General features: G+C 37.6%; 28 non-coding genes across 28 annotated transcripts; all 28 read left to right on the top strand.

Annotated features, from left to right (window-relative positions):
* The first annotated feature begins 76 nt into the window (after positions 1-76).
* On the top strand, positions 77-148 carry trnac-gca. The gene has a single exon. It is a non-coding gene; the product is annotated as a tRNA-Cys (tRNA).
* Positions 149-871: 723 nt separating this feature from the next.
* On the top strand, positions 872-943 carry trnac-gca. Its single transcript has one exon. It is a non-coding gene; the product is annotated as a tRNA-Cys (tRNA).
* Positions 944-1,947: 1,004 nt separating this feature from the next.
* trnac-gca lies at positions 1,948-2,019 on the top strand. The gene has a single exon. It is a non-coding gene; the product is annotated as a tRNA-Cys (tRNA).
* A 702-nt stretch (positions 2,020-2,721) lies between these two features.
* Positions 2,722-2,793, top strand: trnac-gca. Its single transcript has one exon. It is a non-coding gene; the product is annotated as a tRNA-Cys (tRNA).
* A 723-nt stretch (positions 2,794-3,516) lies between these two features.
* trnac-gca lies at positions 3,517-3,588 on the top strand. Its single transcript has one exon. It is a non-coding gene; the product is annotated as a tRNA-Cys (tRNA).
* A 561-nt stretch (positions 3,589-4,149) lies between these two features.
* trnac-gca lies at positions 4,150-4,221 on the top strand. Its single transcript has one exon. It is a non-coding gene; the product is annotated as a tRNA-Cys (tRNA).
* A 424-nt stretch (positions 4,222-4,645) lies between these two features.
* On the top strand, positions 4,646-4,717 carry trnac-gca. Its single transcript has one exon. It is a non-coding gene; the product is annotated as a tRNA-Cys (tRNA).
* A 1,003-nt stretch (positions 4,718-5,720) lies between these two features.
* On the top strand, positions 5,721-5,792 carry trnac-gca. Its single transcript has one exon. It is a non-coding gene; the product is annotated as a tRNA-Cys (tRNA).
* An 862-nt stretch (positions 5,793-6,654) lies between these two features.
* On the top strand, positions 6,655-6,726 carry trnac-gca. Its single transcript has one exon. It is a non-coding gene; the product is annotated as a tRNA-Cys (tRNA).
* Positions 6,727-7,150: 424 nt separating this feature from the next.
* On the top strand, positions 7,151-7,222 carry trnac-gca. Its single transcript has one exon. It is a non-coding gene; the product is annotated as a tRNA-Cys (tRNA).
* Positions 7,223-7,944: 722 nt separating this feature from the next.
* trnac-gca lies at positions 7,945-8,016 on the top strand. Its single transcript has one exon. It is a non-coding gene; the product is annotated as a tRNA-Cys (tRNA).
* A 703-nt stretch (positions 8,017-8,719) lies between these two features.
* On the top strand, positions 8,720-8,791 carry trnac-gca. Its single transcript has one exon. It is a non-coding gene; the product is annotated as a tRNA-Cys (tRNA).
* Positions 8,792-9,817: 1,026 nt separating this feature from the next.
* On the top strand, positions 9,818-9,889 carry trnac-gca. Its single transcript has one exon. It is a non-coding gene; the product is annotated as a tRNA-Cys (tRNA).
* A 703-nt stretch (positions 9,890-10,592) lies between these two features.
* trnac-gca lies at positions 10,593-10,664 on the top strand. The gene has a single exon. It is a non-coding gene; the product is annotated as a tRNA-Cys (tRNA).
* A 1,006-nt stretch (positions 10,665-11,670) lies between these two features.
* trnac-gca lies at positions 11,671-11,742 on the top strand. The gene has a single exon. It is a non-coding gene; the product is annotated as a tRNA-Cys (tRNA).
* A 702-nt stretch (positions 11,743-12,444) lies between these two features.
* trnac-gca lies at positions 12,445-12,516 on the top strand. Its single transcript has one exon. It is a non-coding gene; the product is annotated as a tRNA-Cys (tRNA).
* A 702-nt stretch (positions 12,517-13,218) lies between these two features.
* On the top strand, positions 13,219-13,290 carry trnac-gca. The gene has a single exon. It is a non-coding gene; the product is annotated as a tRNA-Cys (tRNA).
* Positions 13,291-14,196: 906 nt separating this feature from the next.
* trnac-gca lies at positions 14,197-14,268 on the top strand. The gene has a single exon. It is a non-coding gene; the product is annotated as a tRNA-Cys (tRNA).
* A 1,228-nt stretch (positions 14,269-15,496) lies between these two features.
* Positions 15,497-15,568, top strand: trnac-gca. Its single transcript has one exon. It is a non-coding gene; the product is annotated as a tRNA-Cys (tRNA).
* A 1,187-nt stretch (positions 15,569-16,755) lies between these two features.
* On the top strand, positions 16,756-16,827 carry trnac-gca. The gene has a single exon. It is a non-coding gene; the product is annotated as a tRNA-Cys (tRNA).
* A 1,069-nt stretch (positions 16,828-17,896) lies between these two features.
* On the top strand, positions 17,897-17,968 carry trnac-gca. Its single transcript has one exon. It is a non-coding gene; the product is annotated as a tRNA-Cys (tRNA).
* Positions 17,969-18,968: 1,000 nt separating this feature from the next.
* Positions 18,969-19,040, top strand: trnac-gca. Its single transcript has one exon. It is a non-coding gene; the product is annotated as a tRNA-Cys (tRNA).
* Positions 19,041-20,046: 1,006 nt separating this feature from the next.
* trnac-gca lies at positions 20,047-20,118 on the top strand. The gene has a single exon. It is a non-coding gene; the product is annotated as a tRNA-Cys (tRNA).
* A 1,001-nt stretch (positions 20,119-21,119) lies between these two features.
* Positions 21,120-21,191, top strand: trnac-gca. The gene has a single exon. It is a non-coding gene; the product is annotated as a tRNA-Cys (tRNA).
* Positions 21,192-22,195: 1,004 nt separating this feature from the next.
* trnac-gca lies at positions 22,196-22,267 on the top strand. The gene has a single exon. It is a non-coding gene; the product is annotated as a tRNA-Cys (tRNA).
* Positions 22,268-22,966: 699 nt separating this feature from the next.
* Positions 22,967-23,038, top strand: trnac-gca. The gene has a single exon. It is a non-coding gene; the product is annotated as a tRNA-Cys (tRNA).
* Positions 23,039-23,458: 420 nt separating this feature from the next.
* On the top strand, positions 23,459-23,530 carry trnac-gca. The gene has a single exon. It is a non-coding gene; the product is annotated as a tRNA-Cys (tRNA).
* A 421-nt stretch (positions 23,531-23,951) lies between these two features.
* On the top strand, positions 23,952-24,023 carry trnac-gca. Its single transcript has one exon. It is a non-coding gene; the product is annotated as a tRNA-Cys (tRNA).
* The last annotated feature ends 595 nt before the right edge of the window (positions 24,024-24,618 follow it).

Raw genomic sequence — 24,618 nt, 5'->3', positions numbered from 1 at the left:
TCATTAGTTTTTGTTGATCTCCAGCTATAATGTCCCTTATTAGACAATTTTCCGCCTTTAGACAGTTTCTAGCAGAGGGGGTATAGCTCAGTGGTAGAGCATTTGACTGCAGATCAAGAGGTCCCAGGTTCAAATCCTGATGCCCCCTTTAAATCAAGTGCTTTCAAAGAGTATTTTGAGGGTAGAGGACTCTTTTTTCGAATATGTTACTCAGGCAAAATTGTCCCTTATTAGACAATTTCTCAAGTTCAAATCCTGTCACCCCCTTGAAATCAAGTACTTTCTAAGTGTATTTTGAGAGAGGGAGTGCTCCTTTTTTGGTTATGTTACTCAGTCTAAAATGTCCCTCATTCAATGGTTTTTCTCTGTCAGACAGTTCCTATCAGAGGAGGAAGTGCAATAGACTTCAGATCAATAGGTCTCAGATTGTAATTTTTTTGTCAACTTGAAATCAAACACTTTATGGGTACATTTTCAAAGAGAGAGTTTTCTTTATTAGGTTATGTTGATCACAAGCTAAAATCTCCCTTGTTAGACAATTTCTCAGTATCAAATCCTGGCGCCCCCCTTGAAATCAAGTACTTTCTAAGTGTATCTTGAGAGAGGGAGTGCTCCTTTTTTGGTTATGTTACTCAGTCTAAAATGTCCCTCATTCAATGGTTTTTCTCTGTCAGACAGTTCCTATCAGAGGTGGAAGTGCAATAGACTTCAGATCAATAGGTCTCAGATTGTAATATATTTGTCATCTTCAAATCAAATACTTTATGGGTATGTTTTCAGAGAGAGAGTGTTCTTCATTAGTTTTTGTTGATCTCCAGCTATAATGTCCCTTATTAGACAATTTTTCGGCCTTTAGACAGTTTCAAGCAGAGGGGGTATAGCTCAGTGGTAGAGCATTTGACTGCAGATCAAGAGGTCCCAGGTTCAAATCCTGATGCCCCCTTTAAATCAAGTGCTTTCAAAGAGTATTTTGAGGGTAGAGGACTCTTTTTTCGAATATGTTACTCAGGCAAAATTGTCCATTATTAGACATTTTCTCAAGTTCAAATCCTGTCACCCGCTTGAAATCAAGTACTTTCTAAGTGTATTTTGAGAGAGGGAGTGCTCCTTTTTTGGTTATGTTACTCAGTCTAAAATGTCCCTCATTCAATGGTTTTTCTCTGTCAGACAGTTCCTATCAGAGGAGGAAGTGCAATAGACTTCAGATCAATAGGTCTCAGATTGTAATTTTTTTGTCAACTTGAAATCAAACACTTTATGGGTACATTTTCAAAGAGAGAGTTTTCTTTATTAGGTTATGTTGATCACAAGCTAAAATCTCCCTTGTTAGACAATTTCTCAGTATCAAATCCTGGCGCCCCCCTTGAAATCAAGTACTTTCTAAGTGTATCTTGAGAGAGGGAGTGCTCCTTTTTTGGTTATGTTACTCAGTCTAAAATGTCCCTCATTCAATGGTTTTTCTCTGTCAGACAGTTCCTATCAGAGGAGGAAGTGCAATAGACTTCAGATCAATAGGTCTCAGATTGTAATTTTTTTGTCAACTTGAAATCAAACACTTTATGGGTACGTTTTCAAAGAGAGAGTTTTCTTTATTAGGTTTATGTTGATCACAAGCTAAAATCTCCCTTATTAGACAATTTCTCAGGATCAAATTCTGGCGCCCCATTGAAATCAAGTACTTTCTCAGTGTTTCTTGAGAGAGGGAGTGCTCTGCTAAAATGTCCCTCATTAGATGGTTTTTCTCTGTCAGACAGTTCCTAACAGAGGTGGAAGTGCAACAGACTTCAGATCAATAGTTCTCAGATTGTAATACTTTTGTCATCTTCAAATCAAATACTTTATGGGTATGTTTTCAGAGAGAGAGTGTTCTTCATTAGTTTTTGTTGATCTCCAGCTATAATGTCCCTTATTTGACAATTTTTCCGCCTTTAGACAGTTTCTAGCAGAGGGGGTATAGCTCAGTGGTAGAGCATTTGACTGCAGATCAAGAGGTCCCAGGTTCAAATCCTGATGCACCCTTTAAATCAAGTGCTTTCAAAGAGTATTTTGAGGGTAGAGGACTCTTTTTTCGAATATGTTACTCAGGCAAAATTGTCCATTATTAGACATTTTCTCAAGTTCAAATCCTGTCACCCGCTTGAAATCAAGTACTTTCTAAGTGTATTTTGAGAGAGGGAGTGCTCCTTTTTTGGTTATGTTACTCAGTCTAAAATGTCCCTCATTCAATGGTTTTTCTCTGTCAGACAGTTCCTATCAGAGGAGGAAGTGCAATAGACTTCAGATCAATAGGTCTCAGATTGTAATTTTTTTGTCAACTTGAAATCAAACACTTTATGGGTACGTTTTCAAAGAGAGAGTTTTCTTTATTAGGTTTATGTTGATCACAAGCTAAAATCTCCCTTATTAGACAATTTCTCAGGATCAAATTCTGGCGCCCCATTGAAATCAAGTACTTTCTCAGTGTTTCTTGAGAGAGGGAGTGCTCTGCTAAAATGTCCCTCATTAGATGGTTTTTCTCTGTCAGACAGTTCCTAACAGAGGTGGAAGTGCAACAGACTTCAGATCAATAGTTCTCAGATTGTAATACTTTTGTCATCTTCAAATCAAATACTTTATGGGTATGTTTTCAGAGAGAGAGTGTTCTTCATTAGTTTTTGTTGATCTCCAGCTATAATGTCCCTTATTTGACAATTTTTCCGCCTTTAGACAGTTTCTAGCAGAGGGGGTATAGCTCAGTGGTAGAGCATTTGACTGCAGATCAAGAGGTCCCAGGTTCAAATCCTGATGCACCCTTTAAATCAAGTGCTTTCAAAGAGTATTTTGAGGGTAGAGGACTCTTTTTTCGAATATGTTACTCAGGCAAAATTGTCCCTTATTAGACAATTTCTCAAGTTCAAATCCTGTCACCCCCTTGAAATCAAGTACTTTCTAAGTGTATTTTGAGAGAGGGAGTTCTCCTTTTTTGGTTATGTTACTCAGTCTAAAATGTCCCTCATTCAATGGTTTTTCTCTGTCAGACAGTTCCTATCAGAGGAGGAAGTGCAATAGACTTCAGATCAATAGGTCTCAGATTGTAATTTTTTTGTCAACTTGAAATCAAACACTTTATGGGTACATTTTCAAAGAGAGAGTTTTCTTTATTAGGTTATGTTGATCACAAGCTAAAATCTCCCTTGTTAGACAATTTCTCAGTATCAAATCCTGGCGCCCCCCTTGAAATCAAGTACTTTCTAAGTGTATCTTGAGAGAGGGAGTGCTCCTTTTTTGGTTATGTTACTCAGTCTAAAATGTCCCTCATTCAATGGTTTTTCTCTGTCAGACAGTTCCTATCAGAGGTGGAAGTGCAATAGACTTCAGATCAATAGGTCTCAGATTGTAATATATTTGTCATCTTCAAATCAAATACTTTATGGGTATGTTTTCAGAGAGAGAGTGTTCTTCATTAGTTTTTGTTGATCTCCAGCTATAATGTCCCTTTTTAGACAATTTTTCGGCCTTTAGACAGTTTCAAGCAGAGGGGGTATAGCTCAGTGGTAGAGCATTTGACTGCAGATCAAGAGGTCCCAGGTTCAAATCCTGATGCCCCCTTTAAATCAAGTGCTTTCAAAGAGTATTTTGAGGGTAGAGGACTCTTTTTTCGAATATGTTACTCAGGCAAAATTGTCCCTTATTAGACAATTTCTCAAGTTCAAATCCTGTCACCCGCTTGAAATCAAGTACTTTCTAAGTGTATCTTGAGAGAGGGAGTACTCCTTTTTTGGTTATGTTACTCAGTCTAAAATGTCCCTCATTCAATGTTTTTTCTCTGTCAGACAGTTCCTATCAGAGGTGGAAGTGTAATAAACTACAGATCAATATGTCTCAGATTCTAATTTTTTTGTCAACTTGAAATCAAACACTTTATGGGTACGTTTTCAAAGAGAGAGTTTTCTTTATTAGGTTATGTTGATCACAAGCTAAAATCTCCCTCATTAGATGGTTTTTCTCTGTCAGACAGTTCTTAACAGAGGTGGAAGTGCAACAGACTTCAGATCAATAGGTCTCAGATTGTAATATATTTGTCATCTTGAAATCATATACTTTCTAGGTTCTACAGCTATAATGTCCCTTATTGGACAATTTTTCTGCCTTTAGGCAGTTTCTAGCAGAGGGGGTATAGCTCAGTGGTAGAGCATTTGACTGCAGATCAAGAGGTCCCAGGTTAAAATCCTGATGCCCCCTTAAAATCAAGAGCTTTCAAAGAGTATTTTGAGGGTAGATGACTTTTTTTTCCGAATATGTTACTCAGGCAAAATTGTCCCTTATTAGACAATTTCTCAAGTTCAAATCCTGAAACCCCCTTGAAATCAAGTACTTTCTAAGTGTATTTTGAGAGAGGGAGTGCTCCTTTTTTGGTTATGTTACTCAGTCTAAAATGTCCCTCATTCAATGTTTTTTCTCTGTCAGACAGTTCCTATCAGAGGAGGATGTGCAATAGACTTCAGATCAATAGGTCTCAGATTGTAATATATTTGTCATCTTCAAATCAAATACTTTATGGGTATGTTTTCAGAGAGAGAGAGTGTTCTATATTAGTTTTTGTTGATCTACAGCTATAATGTCCCTTATTGGACAATTTTTCTGCCTTTAGACAGTCTCTAGCAGAGGGGGTATAGCTTAGTGGTAGAGCATTTGACTGCAGATCAAGAGGTCCCAGGTTCAAATCCCAGTGCCCCCTTAAAATCAAGAGCTTTCTACGAGTATTTTGAGGGTAGAGGACTCTTTTTTGGTATATGTTACTCAGGGAAAATTGTCCCTTATTAGACTATTTCTCACGTTCAAATCCTGGCACCCCCTTGAAATCAACTACTTTCTAAGTGTATCTTGAGAGGTGGAGTGCTACTTTTTTGGTTATGTTACTCAGTCTAAAATGTCCCTCATTCAATGTTTTTTCTCTGTCAGACAGTTCCTATCAGAGGTGGAAGTGCAATAGACTTCAGATCAATATGTCTCAGATTCTAACTTTTTTGTCAACTTGAAATCAAACACTTTATGGGTACGTTTTCAAAGAGAGAGTTTTCTTTATTAGGTTATGTTGATCACAAGCTAAAATCTCCCTTATTAGACAATTTCTCAGGATCAAATACTGGCGCCCCCTTGAAATCAAGTACTTTCTAAGTGTATCTTGAGAGAGGGAGTACTACTTTTTTGGTTATGTTATTCAGTCTAAAATGTCCCTCATTCAATGTTTTTTCTCTGTCAGACAGTTCCTATCAGAGGTGGAAGTGCCAAAGACTTCAGATCAATAGGTCTCAGATTGTAATTTTTTTGTCAACTTGAAATCAAACACTTTATGGATACGTTTTCAAAGAGAGAGTTTTCTTTATTAGGTTATGTTGATCACAAGCTAAAATCTCCCTTATTAGACAATTTCTCAGGATCAAATACTGGCGCCCCCTTGAAATCAAGTACTTTCTCAGTGTTTCTTGAGAGAGGGAGTGCTCTGCTAAAATGTCCCTCATTAGATGGTTTTTCTCTATTCAGACAGTTCCTAACAGAGGTGGAAGTGCAACAGACTTCAGATCAATAGGTCTCAGATTGTAATATATTTGTCATCTTCAAATCAAATACTTTCTGGGTATGATTTCAGAGAGACAGTGTTCTTCATTAGATTTTGTTGATCTCCAGCTATAATGTCCCTTATTAGACAATTTTTCCGCCTTTAGACAGTTTCTAGCAGAGGGGGTATAGCTCAGTGGTAGAGCATTTGACTGCAGATCAAGAGGTCCCAGGTTCAAATCCTGATGCCCCCTTAAAATCAAGAGCTTTCTAAGAGTATTTTGAGGGTAGAGGACTCTTTTCTGGTATATGTTACTCAGGGAAAATTGTCCCTTATTAGACTATTTCTCACGTTCAAATCCTGGCAACCCCTTGAAATCAACTACTTTCTAAGTGTATCTTGAGAGGTGGAGTGCTACTTTTTTGGTTATGTTACTCAGTCTAAAATGTCCCTCATTCAATGTTTTTTCTCTGTCAGACAGTTCCTATCAGAGGTGGAAGTGCAATAGACTTCAGATCAATATGTCTCAGATTCTAATTTTTTTGTCAACTTGAAATCAAACACTTTATGGGTACGTTTTCAAAGAGAGAGTTTTCTTTATTAGGTTATGTTGATCACAAGCTAAAATCTCCCTTATTAGACAATTTCTCAGGATCAAATACTGGCGCCCACTTGAAATCAACTACTTTCTAAGTGTATCTTGAGAGGTGGAGTGCTACTTTTTTGGTTATGTTACTCAGTCTAAAATGTCCCTCATTCAATGTTTTTTCTCTGTCAGACAGTTCCTATCAGAGGTGGAAGTGCAATAGACTTCAGATCAATATGTCTCAGATTCTAATTTTTTTGTCAACTTGAAATCAAACACTTTATGGGTACGTTTTCAAAGAGAGAGTTTTCTTTATTAGGTTATGTTGATCACAAGCTAAAATGTCCCTCATTAGATGGTTTTTCTCTGTCAGACAGTTCTTAACAGAGGTGGAAGTGCAACAGACTTCAGATCAATAGGTCTCAGATTGTAATATATTTGTCATCTTGAAATCATATACTTTCTGGGTTCTACAGCTATAATGTCCCTTATTGGACAATTTTTCTGCCTTTAGGCAGTTTCTAGCAGAGGGGGTATAGCTCAGTGGTAGAGCATTTGACTGCAGATCAAGAGGTCCCAGGTTAAAATCCTGATGCCCCCTTAAAATCAAGAGCTTTCAAAGAGTATTTTGAGGGTAGATGACTTTTTTTTCCGAATATGTTACTCAGGCAAAATTGTCCCTTATTAGACAATTTCTCAAGTTCAAATCCTGAAACCCCCTTGAAATCAAGTACTTTCTAAGTGTATTTTGAGAGAGGGAGTGCTCCTTTTTTGGTTATGTTACTCAGTCTAAAATGTCCCTCATTCAATGTTTTTTCTCTGTCAGACAGTTCCTATCAGAGGAGGATGTGCAATAGACTTCAGATCAATAGGTCTCAGATTGTAATATATTTGTCATCTTCAAATCAAATACTTTATGGGTATGTTTTCAGAGAGAGAGAGTGTTCTATATTAGTTTTTGTTGATCTACAGCTATAATGTCCCTTATTGGACAATTTTTCTGCCTTTAGACAGTCTCTAGCAGAGGGGGTATAGCTCAGTGGTAGAGCATTTGACTGCAGATCAAGAGGTCCCAGGTTCAAATCCCAGTGCCCCCTTAAAATCAAGAGCTTTCTATGAGTATTTTGAGGGTAGAGGACTCTTTTTTGGTATATGTTACTCAGGGAAAATTGTCCCTTATTAGACTATTTCTCACGTTCAAGTCCTGGCACCCCCTTGAAATCAACTACTTTCTAAGTGTATCTTGAGAGGTGGAGTGCTACTTTTTTGGTTATGTTACTCAGTCTAAAATGTCCCTCATTCAATGTTTTTTCTCTGTCAGACAGTTCCTATCAGAGGTGGAAGTGCAATAGACTTCAGATCAATATGTCTCAGATTCTAATTTTTTTGTCAACTTGAAATCAAACACTTTATGGGTACGTTTTCAAAGAGAGAGTTTTCTTTATTAGGTTATGTTGATCACAAGCTAAAATCTCCCTTATTAGACAATTTCTCAGGATCAAATACTGGCTCCCCCTTGAAATCAAGTACTTTCTAAGTGTATCTTGAGAGAGGGAGTACTACTTTTTTGGTTATGTTACTCAGTCTAAAATGTCCCTCATTCAATGTTTTTTCTCTGTCAGACAGTTCCTATCAGAGGTGGAAGTGCCAAAGACTTCAGATCAATAGGTCTCAGATTGTAATTTTTTTGTCAACTTGAAATCAAACACTTTATGGATACGTTTTCAAAGAGAGAGTTTTCTTTATTAGTTTTTGTTGATCTCCAGCTATAATGTCCCTTATTAGACAATTTTTTGGCCTTTAGACAGTTTCAAGCAGAGGGGGTATAGCTCAGTGGTAGAGCATTTGACTGCAGATCAAGAGGTCCCAGGTTCAAATCCTGATGCCCCCTTTAAATCAAGTGATTTCAAAGAGTATTTTGAGGGTAGAGGACTCTTTTTTTGAATATGTTACTCAGGCAAAATTGTCCCTTATTAGACAATTTCTCAAGTTCAAATCCTGTCACCCGCTTGAAATCAAGTACTTTCTAAGTGTATCTTGAGAGAGGGAGTGCTCCTTTTTTTGTTATGTTACTCAGTCTAAAATGTCCCTCATTCAATGGTTTTTCTCTATCAGACAGTTCCTATCAGAGGAGGAAGTGCAATAGACTTCAGATCAATAGGTCTCAGATTGTAATTTTTTTGTCAACTTGAAATCAAACACTTTATGGGTACGTTTTCAAAGAGAGAGTTTTCTTTATTAGGTTATGTTGATCACAAGCTAAAATCTCCCTTATTAGACAATTTCTCAGGATCAAATTCTGGCGCCCCATTGAAATCAAGTACTTTCTCAGTGTTTCTTGAGAGAGGGAGTGCTCTGCTAAAATGTCCCTCATTAGATGTTTTTTCTCTGTCAGACAGTTCCTAACAGAGGTGGAAGTGCAACAGACTTCAGATCAATAGGTCTCAGATTGTAATATATTTGTCATCTTGAAATCAAATACTTTCTGGGTATGTTTTCAGAGAGAGAGAGTGTTCTATATTAGTTTTTGTTGATCTCCAGCTATAATGTCCCTTATTAGACAATTTTTTGGCCTTTAGACAGTTTCTAGCAGAGGGGGTATAGCTCAGTGGTAGAGCATTTGACTGCAGATCAAGAGGTCCCAGGTTCAAATCCTGATGCCCCCTTTAAATCAAGTGATTTCAAAGAGTATTTTGAGGGTAGAGGACTCTTTTTTCCGAATATGTTACTCAGGCAAAATTGTACATTATTAGACAATTTCTCAAGTTCAAATCCTGTCACCCCCTTGAAATCAAGTACTTTCTAAGTGTATTTTGAGAGAGGGAGTGCTCCTTTTTTGGTTATGTTACTCAGTCTAAAATGTCCCTCATTCAATGGTTTTTCTCTGTCAGACAGTTCCTATCAAAGGAGGAAGTGCAATAGACTTCAGATCAATAGGTCTCAGATTGTAATTTTTTTGTCAACTTGAAATCAAACACTTTATGGGTACATTTTCAAAGAGAGAGTTTTCTTTATTAGGTTATGTTGATCACAAGCTAAAATCTCCCTTGTTAGACAATTTCTCAGTATCAAATCCTGGCGCCCCCCTTGAAATCAAGTACTTTCTAAGTGTATCTTGAGAGAGGGAGTGCTCCTTTGTTGGTTATGTTACTCAGTCTAAAATGTCCCTCATTCAATGGTTTTTCTCTGTCAGGCAGTTCCTAACAGAGGTGGAAGTGCAATAGACTTCAGATCAGTAGGTCTCAGATTGTAATTTTTTTGTCAACTTGAAATCAAACACTTTATGGGTACGTTTTCAAAGAGAGAGTTTTCTTTATTAGGTTATGTTGATCACAAGCTAAAATCTCCCTTATTAGACAATTTCTCAGGATCAAATTCTGGCGCCCCCCTTGAAATCAAGTACTTTCTAAGTGTATCTTGAGAGAGGGAGTGCTCCTTTTTTGGTTATGTTACTCAGTCTAAAATGTCCCTCATTCAATGGTTTTTCTCTGTCAGACAGTTCCTATCAGAGGTGGAAGTGCAATAGACTTCAGATCAATAGGTCTCAGATTGTAATATATTTGTCATCTTCAAATCAAATACTTTATGGGTATGTTTTCAGAGAGAGAGTGTTCTTCATTAGTTTTTGTTGATCTCCAGCTATAATGTCCCTTATTAGACAATTTTTTGGCCTTTAGACAGTTTCAAGCAGAGGGGGTATAGCTCAGTGGTAGAGCATTTGACTGCAGATCAAGAGGTCCCAGGTTCAAATCCTGATGCCCCCTTTAAATCAAGTGATTTCAAAGAGTATTTTGAGGGTAGAGGACTCTTTTTTCGAATATGTTACTCAGGCAAAATTGTCCCTTATTAGACAATTTCTCAAGTTCAAATCCTGTCACCCGCTTGAAATCAAGTACTTTCTAAGTGTATTTTGAGAGAGGGAGTGCTCCTTTTTTTGTTATGTTACTCAGTCTAAAATGTCCCTCATTCAATGGTTTTTCTCTATCAGACAGTTCCTATCAGAGGAGGAAGTGCAATAGACTTCAGATCAATAGGTCTCAGATTGTAATTTTTTTGTCAACTTGAAATCAAACACTTTATGGGTACGTTTTCAAAGAGAGAGTTTTCTTTATTAGGTTATGTTGATCACAAGCTAAAATCTCCCTTATTAGACAATTTCTCAGGATCAAATTCTGGCGCCCCATTGAAATCAAGTACTTTCTCAGTGTTTCTTGAGAGAGGGAGTGCTCTGCTAAAATGTCCCTCATTAGATGTTTTTTCTCTGTCAGACAGTTCCTAACAGAGGTGGAAGTGCAACAGACTTCAGATCAATAGGTCTCAGATTGTAATATATTTGTCATCTTGAAATCAAATACTTTCTGGGTATGTTTTCAGAGAGAGAGAGTGTTCTATATTAGTTTTTGTTGATCTCCAGCTATAATGTCCCTTATTAGACAATTTTTTGGCCTTTAGACAGTTTCTAGCAGAGGGGGTATAGCTCAGTGGTAGAGCATTTGACTGCAGATCAAGAGGTCCCAGGTTCAAATCCTGATGCCCCCTTTAAATCAAGTGATTTCAAAGAGTATTTTGAGGGTAGAGGACTCTTTTTTCCGAATATGTTACTCAGGCAAAATTGTACATTATTAGACAATTTCTCAAGTTCAAATCCTGTCACCCCCTTGAAATCAAGTACTTTCTAAGTGTATTTTGAGAGAGGGAGTGCTCCTTTTTTGGTTATGTTACTCAGTCTAAAATGTCCCTCATTCAATGGTTTTTCTCTGTCAGACAGTTCCTATCAGAGGAGGAAGTGCAATAGACTTCAGATCAATAGGTCTCAGATTGTAATTTTTTTGTCAACTTGAAATCAAACACTTTATGGGTACATTTTCAAAGAGAGAGTTTTCTTTATTAGGTTATGTTGATCACAAGCTAAAATCTCCCTTGTTAGACAATTTCTCAGTATCAAATCCTGGCGCCCCCCTTGAAATCAAGTACTTTCTAAGTGTATCTTGAGAGAGGGAGTGCTCCTTTGTTGGTTATGTTACTCAGTCTAAAATGTCCCTCATTCAATGGTTTTTCTCTGTCAGGCAGTTCCTAACAGAGGTGGAAGTGCAATAGACTTCAGATCAGTAGGTCTCAGATTGTAATTTTTTTGTCAACTTGAAATCAAACACTTTATGGGTACGTTTTCAAAGAGAGAGTTTTCTTTATTAGGTTATGTTGATCACAAGCTAAAATCTCCCTTATTAGACAATTTCTCAGGATCAAATTCTGGCGCCCCATTGAAATCAAGTACTTTCTCAGTGTTTCTTGAGAGAGGGAGTGCTCTGCTAAAATGTCCCTCATTAGATGTTTTTTCTCTGTCAGACAGTTCCTAACAGAGGTGGAAGTGCAACAGACTTCAGATCAATAGGTCTCAGATTGTAATATATTTGTCATCTTGAAATCAAATACTTTCTGGGTATGTTTTCAGAGAGAGAGAGTGTTCTATATTAGTTTTTGTTGATCTCCAGCTATAATGTCCCTTATTAGACAATTTTTTGGCCTTTAGACAGTTTCTAGCAGAGGGGGTATAGCTCAGTGGTAGAGCATTTGACTGCAGATCAAGAGGTCCCAGGTTCAAATCCTGATGCCCCCTTTAAATCAAGTGCTTTCAAAGAGTATTTTGAGGGTAGAGGACTCTTTTTTCGAATATGTTACTCAGGCAAAATTGTCCCTTATTAGACAATTTCTCAAGTTCAAATCCTGTCACCCGCTTGAAATCAAGTACTTTCTAAGTGTATTTTGAGAGAGGGAGTGCTCCTTTTTTTGTTATGTTACTCAGTCTAAAATGTCCCTCATTCAATGGTTTTTCTCTATCAGACAGTTCCTATCAGAGGAGGAAGTGCAATAGACTTCAGATCAATAGGTCTCAGATTGTAATTTTTTTGTCAACTTGAAATCAAACACTTTATGGGTACGTTTTTAAAGAGAGAGTTTTCTTTATTAGGTTATGTTGATCACAAGCTAAAATCTCCCTTGTTAGACAATTTCTCAGTATCAAATCCTGGCGCCCCCCTTGAAATCAAGTACTTTCTCAGTGTTTCTTGAGAGAGGGAGTGCTCTGCTAAAATGTCCCTCATTAGATGGTTTTTCTCTGTCAGACAGTTCCTAACAGAGGTGGAAGTGCAACAGACTTCAGATCAATAGGTCTCAGATTGTAATAGATTTGTCATCTTCAAATCAAATACTTTATGGGTATGTTTTCAGAGAGAGAGTGTTCTTCATTAGTTTTTGTTGATCTCCAGCTATAATGTCCCTTATTAGACAATTTTTCCGCCTTTAGACAGTTTCTAGCAGAGGGGGTATAGCTCAGTGGTAGAGCATTTGACTGCAGATCAAGAGGTCCCAGGTTCAAATCCTGATGCCCCCTTTAAATCAAGTGCTTTCAAAGAGTATTTTGAGGGTAGAGGACTCTTTTTTCGAATATGTTACTCAGGCAAAATTGTCCCTTATTAGACAATTTCTCAAGTTCAAATCCTGTCAACCGCTTGAAATCAAGTACTTTCTAAGTGTATTTTGAGAGAGGGAGTGCTCCTTTTTTGGTTATGTTACTCAGTCTAAAATGTCCCTCATTCAATGGTTTTTCTCTGTCAGACAGTTCCTATCAGAGGAGGAAGTGCAATAGACTTCAGATCAATAGGTCTCAGATTGTAATTTTTTTGTCAACTTGAAATCAAACACTTTATGGGTACGTTTTCAAAGAGAGAGTTTTCTTTATTAGGTTATGTTGATCACAAGCTAAAATCTCCCTTGTTAGACAATTTCTCAGTATCAAATCCTTGCGTCCCCCTTGAAATCAAGTACTTTCTCAGTGTTTCTTGAGAGAGGGAGTGCTCTGCTAAAATGTCCCTCATTAGATGGTTTTTCTCTGTCAGACAGTTCCTAACAGAGGTGGAAGTGCAACAGACTTCAGATCAATAGGTCTCAGATTGTAATACTTTTGTCATCAAGAAATCAATTACTTTATGGGTATGTTTTCAGAGAGAGAGTGTTCTATATTAGTTTTTGTCGATCTCCAGCTATTATGTCCCTTATTAGACAATTTTTCCGCCTTTAGACAGTTTCTAGCAGAGGGGGTATAACTCAGTGGTAGAGCATTTGACTGCAGATCAAGAGGTCCCAGGTTCAAATCCTGATGCCCCCTTTAAATCAAGGGCTTTCAGAGAGTATTTTGAGGGTAGAGGACACTTTTTTCGAATATGTTACTCAAGCGAAATTGTCCCTTATTAGACAATTTCTCACGTTCAAATCCTGGCACCCCCTTGAAATCAAGTACTTTCTAAGTGTATCTTGAGAGAGGGAGTGCTCCTTTTTTGGTTATGTTACTCAGTCTAAAATGTCCCTCATTAGATGGTTTTTCTCTGTCAGACAGTTCCTATCAGAGGTGGAAGTGCAACAGACTTCAGATCAATAGGTCTCAGATTGTAATATATTTGTCATCTTCAAATCAAATACTTTCTGGGTATGTTTTCAGAGAGACAGTGTTCTTCATTAGATTTTGTTGATCTCCAGCTATCAAGTACTTTCTAAGTGTATTTTGAGAGAGGGAGTGCTCCTTTTTTGGTTATGTTACTCAGTCTAAAATGTCCCTCATTCAATGTTTTTTCTCTGTCAGACAGTTCCTATCAGAGGTGGAAGTGCCAAAGACTTCAGATCAATAGGTCTCAGATTGTAATTTTTTTGTCAACTTGAAATCAAACACTTTATGGGTACGTTTTCAAAGAGAGAGTTTTCTTTATTAGGTTATGTTGATCACAAGCTAAAATCTCCCTTATTAGACAATTTCTCAGGATCAAATACTGGCGCCCCCTTGAAATCAAGTACTTTCTCAGTGTTTCTCGAGAGAGGGAGTGCTCTGCTAAAATGTCCCTCATTAGATGGTTTTTCTCTGTCAGACAGTTCTTAACAGAGGTGGAAGTGCAAAGACTTCAGATATATAGGTCTCAGATTGTAATATATTTGTCATTTTGAAATCATATACTTTCTGGGTTCTACAGCTATAATGTCCCTTATTGGACAATTTTTCTGCCTTTAGGCAGTTTCTAGCAGAGGGGGTATAGCTCAGTGGTAGAGCATTTGACTGCAGATCAAGAGGTCACAGGTTCAAATCCTGATGCCCCCTTTAAATCAAGTGCTTTCAAAGAGTATTTTGAGGGTAGAGGACTCTTTTTCGAATATGTTACTCAGGGAAAATTGTCCCTTATTAGACAATTTCTCACGTTCAAATCCTGGCACCCCCTTGAAATCAAGTACTTTCTAAGTGTATCTTGAGAGAGGGAGTGCTCCTTTTTTGGTTATGTTACTCAGTCTAAAATGTCCCTCATTCAATGTTTTTTCTCTGTCAGACAGTTCCTATCAGAGGTGGAAGTGCAATAGACTTCAGATCAATAGGTCTCAGATTGTAATTTTTTTGTCAACTTGAAATCAAACACTTTATGGGTACGTTTTCAAAGAGAGAGTTTTCTTTATTAGGTTATGTTGATCACAAGCTAAAATCTCCCTTATTAGACAATTTCTCAGGATCAAATACTGGCGCCCCCTTGAAATCAAGTACTTTCTCAGTGTTTCTTGAGAGAGGGAGTGCTCTGCTAAAATGTCCCTCATTAGATGGTTTTTCTCTATTCAGACAGTTCCTAACAGAGGTGGAAGTGCAACAGACTTCAGATCAATAGGTCTCAGATTGTAATATATTTGTCATCTTCAAATCAAATACTTTCTGGGTATGTTTTCAGAGAGACAGTGTTCTTCATTAGATTTTGTTGATCTCCAGCTATCAAGTACTTTCTAAGTGTATTTTGAGAGAGGGAGTGCTCCTTTTTTGGTTATGTTACTCAGTCTAAAATGTCCCTCATTCAATGTTTTTTCTCTGTCAGACAGTTCCTATCAGAGGTGGAAGTGCCAAAGACTTCAGATCAATAGGTCTCAGATTGTAATTTTTTTGTCAACTTGAAATCAAACACTTTATGGGTACGTTTTCAAAGAGAGAGTTTTCTTTATTAGGCTATGTTGATCACAAGCTAAAATCTCCCTTATTAGACAATTTCTCAGGATCAAATACTGGCGCCCCCTTGAAATCAAGTACTTTCTCAGTGTTTCTCGAGAGAGGGAGTGCTCTGCTAAAATGTCCCTCATTAGATGGTTTTTCTCTGTCAGACAGTTCCTAACAGAGGTGGAAGTGCAACAGACTTCAGATCAATAGGTCTCAGATTGTAATATATTTGTCATCTTCAAATCAAATACTTTCTGGGTATGTTTTCAGAGAGAGAGTGTTCTTCATTAGTTTTTGTTGATCTCCAGCTATAATGTCCCTTATTAGACAATTTTTCCGCCTTTAGACAGTTTCTAGCAGATGGGGTATAGCTCAGTGGTAGAGCATTTGACTGCAGATCAAGAGGTCACAGGTTCAAATCCTGATGCCCCCTTTAAATCAAGTGCTTTCAAAGAGTATTTTGAGGGTAGAGGACTCTTTTTCGAATATGTTACTCAGGGAAAATTGTCCCTTATTAGACAATTTCTCACGTTCAAATCCTGGCACCCCCTTGAAATCAAGTACTTTCTAAGTGTATCTTGAGAGAGGGAGTGCTCCTTTTTTGGTTATGTTACTCAGTCTAAAATGTCCCTCATTCAATGTTTTTTCTCTGTCAGACAGTTCCTATCAGAGGTGGAAGTGCAATAGACTTCAGATCAATAGGTCTCAGATTGTAATTTTTTTGTCAACTTGAAATCAAACACTTTATGGGTACGTTTTCAAAGAGAGAGTTTTCTTTATTAGGTTATGTTGATCACAAGCTAAAATCTCCCTTATTAGACAATTTCTCAGGATCAAATACTGGCGCCCCCTTGAAATCAAGTACTTTCTCAGTGTTTCTTGAGAGAGGGAGTGCTCTGCTAAAATGTCCCTCATTAGATGGTTTTTCTCTATTCAGACAGTTCCTAACAGAGGTGGAAGTGCAACAGACTTCAGATCAATAGGTCTCAGATTGTAATATATTTGTCATCTTCAAATCAAATACTTTCTGGGTATGTTTTCAGAGAGACAGTGTTCTTCATTAGATTTTGTTGATCTCCAGCTATCAAGTACTTTCTAAGTGTATTTTGAGAGAGGGAGTGCTCCTTTTTTGGTTATGTTACTCAGTCTAAAATGTCCCTCATTACATGTTTTTTCTCTGTCAGACAGTTCCTATCAGAGGTGGAAGTGCAATAGACTTCAGATCAATAGGTCTCAGATTGTAATTTTTTTGTCAACTTGAAATCAAACACTTTATGGGTACGTTTTCAAAGAGAGAGTTTTCTTTATTAGGTTATGTTGATCACAAGCTAAAATCTCCCTTATTAGACAATTTCTCAGGATCAAATACTGGCGCCCCCTTGAAATCAAGTACTTTCTCAGTGTTTCTCGATAGAGGGAGTGCTCTGCTAAAATGTCCCTCATTAGATGGTTTTTCTCTGTCAGCCAGTTCTTAACAGAGGTGGAAGTGCAACAGACTTCAGATAAATAGGTCTCAGATTGTAATATATTTGTCATTTTGAAATCATATACTTTCTGGGTTCTACAGCTATAATGTCCCTTATTGGACAATTTTTCTGCCTTTAGGCAGTTTCTAGCAGAGGGGGTATAGCTCAGTGGTAGAGCATTTGACTGCAGATCAAGAGGTCACAGGTTCAAATCCTGATGCCCCCTTTAAATCAAGTGCTTTCAAAGAGTATTTTGAGGGTAGAGGACTCTTTTTCGAATATGTTACTCAGGGAAAATTGTCCCTTATTAGACAATTTCTCACGTTCAAATCCTGGCACCCCCTTGAAATCAAGTACTTTCTAAGTGTATCTTGAGAGAGGGAGTGCTCCTTTTTTGGTTATGTTACTCAGTCTAAAATGTCCCTCATTCAATGTTTTTTCTCTGTCAGACAGTTCCTATCAGAGGAGGAAGTGCAATAGACTTCAGATCAATAGGTCTCAGATTGTAATATATTTGTCATCTTCAAATCAAATACTTTATGGGTATGTTTTCAGAGAGAGAGCGTGTTCTTTATTAGGTTATGTTGATCACAAGCTAAAATCTCCCTTATTAGACAATTTCTCAGGATCAAATACTGGCGCCCCCTTGAAATCAACTACTTTCTCAAGTTCAAATCCTGAAACCCCCTTGAAATCAAGTACTTTCTAAGTTTATTTTGAGAGTGGGAGTGCTCCTTTTTTGGTTATGTTACTCAGTCTAAAATGTCCCTCATTCAATGGTTTTTCTCTGTCAGACAGTTCCTATCAGAGGAGGAAGTGCAATAGACTTCAGATCAATAGGTCTCAGATTGTAATATATTTGTAATCTTCAAATCAAATACTTTATGGGTATGTTTTCAGAGAGAGAGAGTGTTCTGTCAGACAGTTCCTATCAGAGGAGGAAGTGCAATAAACTTCAGATCAATAGGTCTCAGATTGTAATATATTTGTCATCTTCAAATCAAATACTTTCTGGGTATGTTTTCAGAGAGACAGAGTTTCTAGCAGAGGGGGTATAGCTCAGTGGTAGAGCATTTGACCCCCTTGAAATCAAGTACTTTCTCAGTGTTTCTCGAGAGAGGGAGTGCTCTGCTAAAATGTCCCTCATTAGATGTTTTTTCTCTGTCAGACAGTTCCTAACAGAGGTGGAAGTGCAACAGACTTCAGATCAATTGGTCTCAGATTGTAATATATTTGTCATCTTCAAATCAAATACTTTCTGGGTATGTTTTCAGAGAGACAGAGTTTCTAGCAGAGGGGGTATAGCTCAGTGGTAGAGCATTTGACTGCAGATTAAGAGGTCCCAGGTTCAAATCCCGGTGCCCCCTTAAAATCAAGAGCTTTCTAAGAGTCTTTTGAGGGTAGAGGACTCTTTTTTGGTATATGTTACTCAGGGAAAATTGTCCCTTATTAGACTATTTCTCACGTTCAAATCCTGGCAACCCCTTGAAATCAACTACTTTCTAAGGATATCTTGAGAGGTGGAGTGCTCCTTTTTTGGTTATGTTACTCAGTCTAAAATGTCCCTCATTCAATGTTTTTTCTCTGTCAGACAGTTCCTATCAGAGGTGGAAGTGCAATAGACTTCAGATCAATATGTCTCAGATTCTAATTTTTTTGTCAACTTGAAATCAAACACTTTATGGGTACGTTTTCAAAGAGAGAGTTTTCTTTATTAGGTTATGTTGATCACAAGCTAAAATCTCCCTTATTAGACAATTTCTCAGGATCAAATACTGGCGCCCCCTTGAAATCAAGTACTTTCTAAGTGTATCTTGAGAGAGGGAGTGCTCCTTTTTTGGTTGTTACTCAGTCTAAAATGTCCCTCATTCAATGTTTTTTCTCTGTCAGACAGTTCCTATCAGAGGTGGAAGTGCCAAAGACTTCAGATCAATAGGTCTCAGATTGTAATTTTTTTGTCAACTTGAAATCAAACACTTTATGGATAAGTTTTCAAAGAGAGAGTTTTCTTTATTAGGTTATGTTGATCACAAGCTAAAATCTCCCTTATTTGACAATTTCTCAGGATCAAATACTGGCGCCCCCTTGAAATCAAGTACTTTCTCAGTGTTTCTTGAGAGAGGGAGTGCTCTGCTAAAATGTCCCTCATTAGATGGTTTTTCTCTGTCAGACAGTTCCTAACAGAGGTGGAAGTGCAACAGACTTCAGATCAATAGGTCTCAGATTGTAATATATTTGTCATCTTCAAATCAAATACTTTCTGGGTATGTTTTCAGAGAAAGAGTGTTCTTCATTAGATTTTGTTGATCTCCAGCTATAATGTCCCTTATTAGACAATTTTTCCGCCTTTAGGTAGTTTCTAGCAGAGGGGGTATAGCTCAGTGGTAGAGCATTTGACTGCAGATCAAGAGGTCCCAGGTTCAAATCCCGGTGTCCCCTTAAAATCAAGAGCTTTCTAAGAGTATTTTGAGGGTAGAGGACTCTTTTTTGGTATATGTTACTCAGGGAAAATTGTCCCTTATTAGACTATTTCTCACGTTCAAATCCTGGCACCCCCTTGAAATCAACTACTTTCTAAGTGTATCTTGAGAGGTGGAGTGCTACCTTTTTGGTTATGTTACTCAGTCTAAAATGTCCCTCATTCAATGTTTTTTCTCTGTCAGGCAGTTCCTAACAGAGGTGGAAGTGCAATAGACTTCAGATCAATATGTCTCAGATTCTAATTTTTTTGTCAACTTGAAATCAAACACTTTATGGGTACGTTTTCAAAGAGAGAGTTTTCTTTATTAGGTTATGTTGATCACAAGCTAAAATCTCCCTTATTAGACAATTTCTCAGGATCAAATACTGGCGCCCCCTTGAAATCAAGTACTTTCTAAGTGTATCTTGAGAAAGGGAGTGCTCCTTTTTTGGTTATGTTACTCAGTCTAAAATGTCCCTCATTCAATGTTTTTTCTCTGTCAGACAGTTCCTATCAGAGGTGGAAGTGCCAAAGACTTCAGATCAATAGGTCTCAGATTGTAATTTTTTTGTCAACTTGAAATTTAACACTTTATTGGTACGTTTTCAAAGAGAGAGTTTTCTTTATTAGGTTATGTTGATCACAAGCTAAAATCTCCCTTATTAAACAATTTCTCAGGATCAAATACTGGCGCCCCCTTGAAATCAAGTACTTTCTCAGTCTTTCTCGAGAGAGAGGGAGTGCTCTGCTAAAATGTCCCTCATTAGATGGTTTTTCTCTGTCAGACAGTTCTTAACAGAGGTGGAAGTGCAACAGACTTCAGATCAATAGGTCTCAGATTGTAATATATTTGTCATCTTCAAATCAAATACTTTATGGGTATGTTTTCAGAGAGAGAGAGTGTTCTATATTCGTTTTTGTTGATCTACAGCTATAATGTCCCTTATTGGACAATTTTTCTGCCTTTAGACAGTTTCTAGCAGAGGGGGTATAGCTCAGTGGTAGAGCATTTGACTGCAGATCAAGAGGTCCCAGGTTCAAATCCTGATGCCCCCTTAAAATCAAGAGTTTCTAAGAGTATTTTGAGGGTAGAGGACTATTTTTTGGAATATGTTACTCAGGGAAAATTGTCCCTTATTAGACAATTTCTCACGTTCAAATCCTGGCAACCCCTTGAAATCAACTACTTTCTAAGGATATCTTGAGAGGTGGAGTGCTCCTTTTTTGGTTATGTTACTCAGTCTAAAATGTCCCTCATTCAATGTTTTTTCTCTGTCAGACAGTTCCTATCAGAGGTGGAAGTGCAATAGACTTCAGATCAATATGTCTCAGATTCTAATTTTTTTGTCAACTTGAAATCAAACACTTTATGGGTACGTTTTCAAAGAGAGAGTTTTCTTTATTAGGTTATGTTGATCACAAGCTAAAATCTCCCTTATTAGACAATTTCTCAGGATCAAATACTGGCGCCCCCTTGAAATCAAGTACTTTCTAAGTGTATCTTGAGAGAGGGAGTGCTCCTTTTTTGGTTATGTTACTCAGTCTAAAATGTCCCTCATTCAATGTTTTTTTTCTGTCAGACAGTTCCTATCAGAGGTGGAATTGCCAAAGACTTCAGATCAATAGGTCTCAGATTGTAATTTTTTTGTCAACTTGAAATCAAACACTTTATGGATAAGTTTTCAAAGAGAGAGTTTTCTTTATTAGGTTATGTTGATCACAAGCTAAAATCTCCCTTATTTGACAATTTCTCAGGATCAAATACTGGCGCCCCCTTGAAATCAAGTACTTTCTCAGTGTTTCTTGAGAGAGGGAGTGCTCTGCTAAAATGTCCCTCATTAGATGGTTTTTCTCTGTCAGACAGTTCCTAACAGAGGTGGAAGTGCAACAGACTTCAGATCAATAGGTCTCAGATTGTAATATATTTGTCATCTTCAAATCAAATACTTTCTGGGTATGTTTTCAGAGAAAGAGTGTTCTTCATTAGATTTTGTTGATCTCCAGCTATAATGTCCCTTATTAGACAATTTTTCCACCTTTAGGCAGTTTCTAGCAGAGGGGGTATAGCTCAGTGGTAGAGCATTTGACTGCAGATCAAGAGGTCCCAGGTTCAAATCCCGGTGCCCCCTTAAAATCAAGAGCTTTCTAAGAGTATTTTGAGGGTAGAGGACTCTTTTTTGGTATATGTTACTCAGGGAAAATTGTCCCTTATTAGACTATTTCTCACGTTCAAATCCTGGCACCCCCTTGAAATCAAGTACTTTCTAAGTGTATCTTGAGAGGTGGAGTGCTACCTTTTTGGTTATGTTACTCAGTCTAAAATGTCCCTCATTCAATGTTTTTTCTCTGTCAGACAGTTCCTATCAGAGGAGGAAGTGCAATAGACTTCAGATCAATAGGTCTCAGATTGTAATTTTTTTGTCAACTTGAAATCAAACACTTTATGGGTACGTTTTCAAAGAGAGAGTTTTCTTTATTAGGTTATGTTGATCACAAGCTAAAATCTCCCTTATTAGACAATTTCTCAGGATCAATTACTGGCGCCCCCTTGAAATCAAGTACTTTCTAAGTGTATCTTGAGAGAGGGAGTGCTCCTTTTTTGGTTATGTTACTCAGTCTAAAATGTCCCTCATTCAATGGTTTTTCTCTGTCAGATAGTTCCTATCAGAGGTGGAAGTGCAATAGACTTCAGATCAATATGTCTCAGATTGTAATTTTTTTGTCAACTTGAAATCAAACACTTTATGGGTACGTTTTCAAAGAGAGAGTTTTCTTTATTAGGTTATGTTGATCACAAGCTAAAATCTCCCTTATTAGACAATTTCTCAGGATCAAATACTGGCGCCCCCTTGAAATCAACTACTTTCTAAGTGTATCTTGAGAGAGGGAGTGCTCTGCTAAAATGTCCCTCATTAGATGGTTTTTCTCTGTCAGACAGTTCCTAACAGAGGTGGAAGTGCAACAGACTTCAGATCAATAGGTCTCAGATTGTAATATATTTGTCATCTTGAAATCAAATACTTTATGGGTATGTTTTCAGAGAGAGAGAGTGTTCTATATTAGTTTTTGTTGATCTCCAGCTATAATGTCCCTTATTTGACAATTTTTCCGCCTTTAGACAGTTTCTAGCAGAGGGGGTGTAGCTCAGTGGTAGAGCATTTGACTGCAGATCAAGAGGTCCCAGGTTCAAATCCTGATGCCCCCTTTAAATCAAGTGCTTTCAAAGAGTATTTTGAGGGTAGAGGACTCTTTTTTCTAATATGTTACTCAGGCAAAATTGTCCCTTATTAGACAATTTCTCAAGTTCAAATCCTGTCACCCCCTTGAAATCAAGTACTTTCTAAGTGTATTTTGAGAGAGGGAGTGCTCCTTTTTTGGTTATGTTACTCAGTCTAAAATGTCCCTCATTCAATGTTTTTTCTCTGTCAGACAGTTCCTATCAGAGGTGGAAGTGCAATAGACTTCAGATCAATAGGTCTCAGATTGTAATTTTTTTGTCAACTTGAAATCAAACACTTTATGGGTATGTTTTCAAAGAGACAGTTTTCTTTATTAGGTTATGTTGATCACAAGCTAAAATCTCCCTTATTAGACAATTTCTCAGGATCGAATACTGGCGCCCCCTTGAAATTAAGTACTTTCTCAGTGTTTCTTGAGAGAGGGAGTGCTCTGCAAAAATGTCCCTCATTAGATGGTTTTTCTCTGTCAGACAGTTCCTAACAGAGGTGGAAGTGCAACAGACTTCAGATCAATAGGTCTCAGATGGTAATATTATTGTCATCAAGAAATCAATTACTTTATGGGTATGTTTTCAGAGAGAGTGTTCTTTATTAGTTTTTGTCGATCTCCAGCTATTATGTCCCTTATTTGACAATTTTTCCGCCTTTAGACAGTTTCTAGCAGAGGGGGTATAGCTCAGTGGTAGAGCATTTGACTGCAGATCAAGAGGTCCCAGGTTCAAATCCTGATGCCCCCTTTAAATCAAGTGCTTTCAAAGAGTATTTTGAGGGTAGAGGACTCTTTTTTCGAATATGTTACTCAGGGAAAATTGTCCCTTATTAGACAATTTCTCAGTGTCAAATCCTGGCGCCCCCCTTGAAATCAAGTACTTTCTAAGTGTATTTTGAGAGAGGGAGTGCTCCTTTTTTGGTTATGTTACTCAGTCTAAAATGTCCCTCATTCAATGGTTTTTCTCTGTCAGACAGTTCCTATCAGAGGTGGAAGTGCAATAGACTTCAGATCAATAGGTCTCAGATTGTAATATATTTGTCATCTTCAAATCAAATACTTTATGGGTATGTTTTCAGAGAGAGTGTTCTTCATTAGTTTTTGTTGATCTCCAGCTATAATGTCCCTTATTAGACAATTTTTCGGCCTTTAGACAGTTTCAAGCAGAGGGGGTATAGCTCAGTGGTAGAGCATTTGACTGCAGATCAAGAGGTCCCAGGTTCAAATCCTGATGCCCCTTTAAATCAAGTGCTTTCAAAGAGTATTTTGAGGGTAGAGGACTCTTTTTTCGAATATGTTACTCAGGGAAAATTGTCCCTTATTAGACAATTTCTCAGTGTCAAATCCTGGCGCCCCCCTTGAAATCAAGTACTTTCTAAGTGTATCTTGAGAGAGGGAGTGCTCCTTTATTGGTTATGTTACTCAGTCTAAAATGTCCCTCATTCAATGGTTTTTCTCTGTCAGACAGTTCCTATCAGAGGAGGAAGTGCAATAGACTTCAGATCAATAGGTCTCAGATTGTAATTTTTTTGTCAACTTGAAATCAAGCACTTTATGGGTACGTTTTCAAAGAGAGAGTTTTCTTTATTCGTTTTTGTCGATCTCCAGCTATTATGTCCCTTATTAGACAATTTTTCCGCCTTTAGACAGTTTCTAGCAGGGGGGGTATAGCTCAGTGGTAGAGTCTTTGACTGCAGATCAAGAGGTCCCAGGTTCAAACCCTGATGCCCCCTTAAAATCAAGAGCTTTCAAAGAGTATTTTGAGGGTAGAGGACTTTTTTTCGAATATGTTACTCAGGCAAAATTGTCCCTTATTAGACAATTTCTCAAGTTCAAATCCTGTCACCCCCTTGAAATCAAGTACTTTCTAATTGTATTTTGAGAGAGGGAGTGCTCCTTTTTTGGTTATGTTACTCAGTCTAAAATGTCCCTCATTCAATGTTTTTTCTCTGTCAGACAGTTCCTATCAGAGGAGGAAGTGCAATAGACTTCAGATCAATAGGTCTGAGATTGTAATTTTTTTGTCAACTTGAAATCAAACACTTTATGGGTACATTTTCAAAGAGAGAGTTTTCTTTATTAGGTTATGTTGATCACAAGCTAAAATCTCCCTTGTTAGACTATTTCTCAGTATCAAATCCTGGCGCCCCCCTTGAAATCAAGTACTTTCTAAGTGTATCTTGAGAGAGGGAGTGCTCCTTTTTTGGTTATGTTACTCAGTCTAAAATGTCCCTCATTCAATGGTTTTTCTCTGTCAGACAGTTCCTATCAGAGGAGGAAGTGCAATAGACTTCAGATCAATAGGTCTCAGATTGTAATTTTTTTGTC

The sequence above is a fragment of the Oncorhynchus mykiss genome, chromosome 31 (assembly GCF_013265735.2).
Source record: "Oncorhynchus mykiss isolate Arlee chromosome 31, USDA_OmykA_1.1, whole genome shotgun sequence".
NCBI classification, from domain to species: Eukaryota; Metazoa; Chordata; class Actinopteri; order Salmoniformes; family Salmonidae; genus Oncorhynchus; species Oncorhynchus mykiss.
Note: the sequence above shows the minus strand (reverse complement) of the source record. Positions and strands in the feature narration are given on the sequence as shown.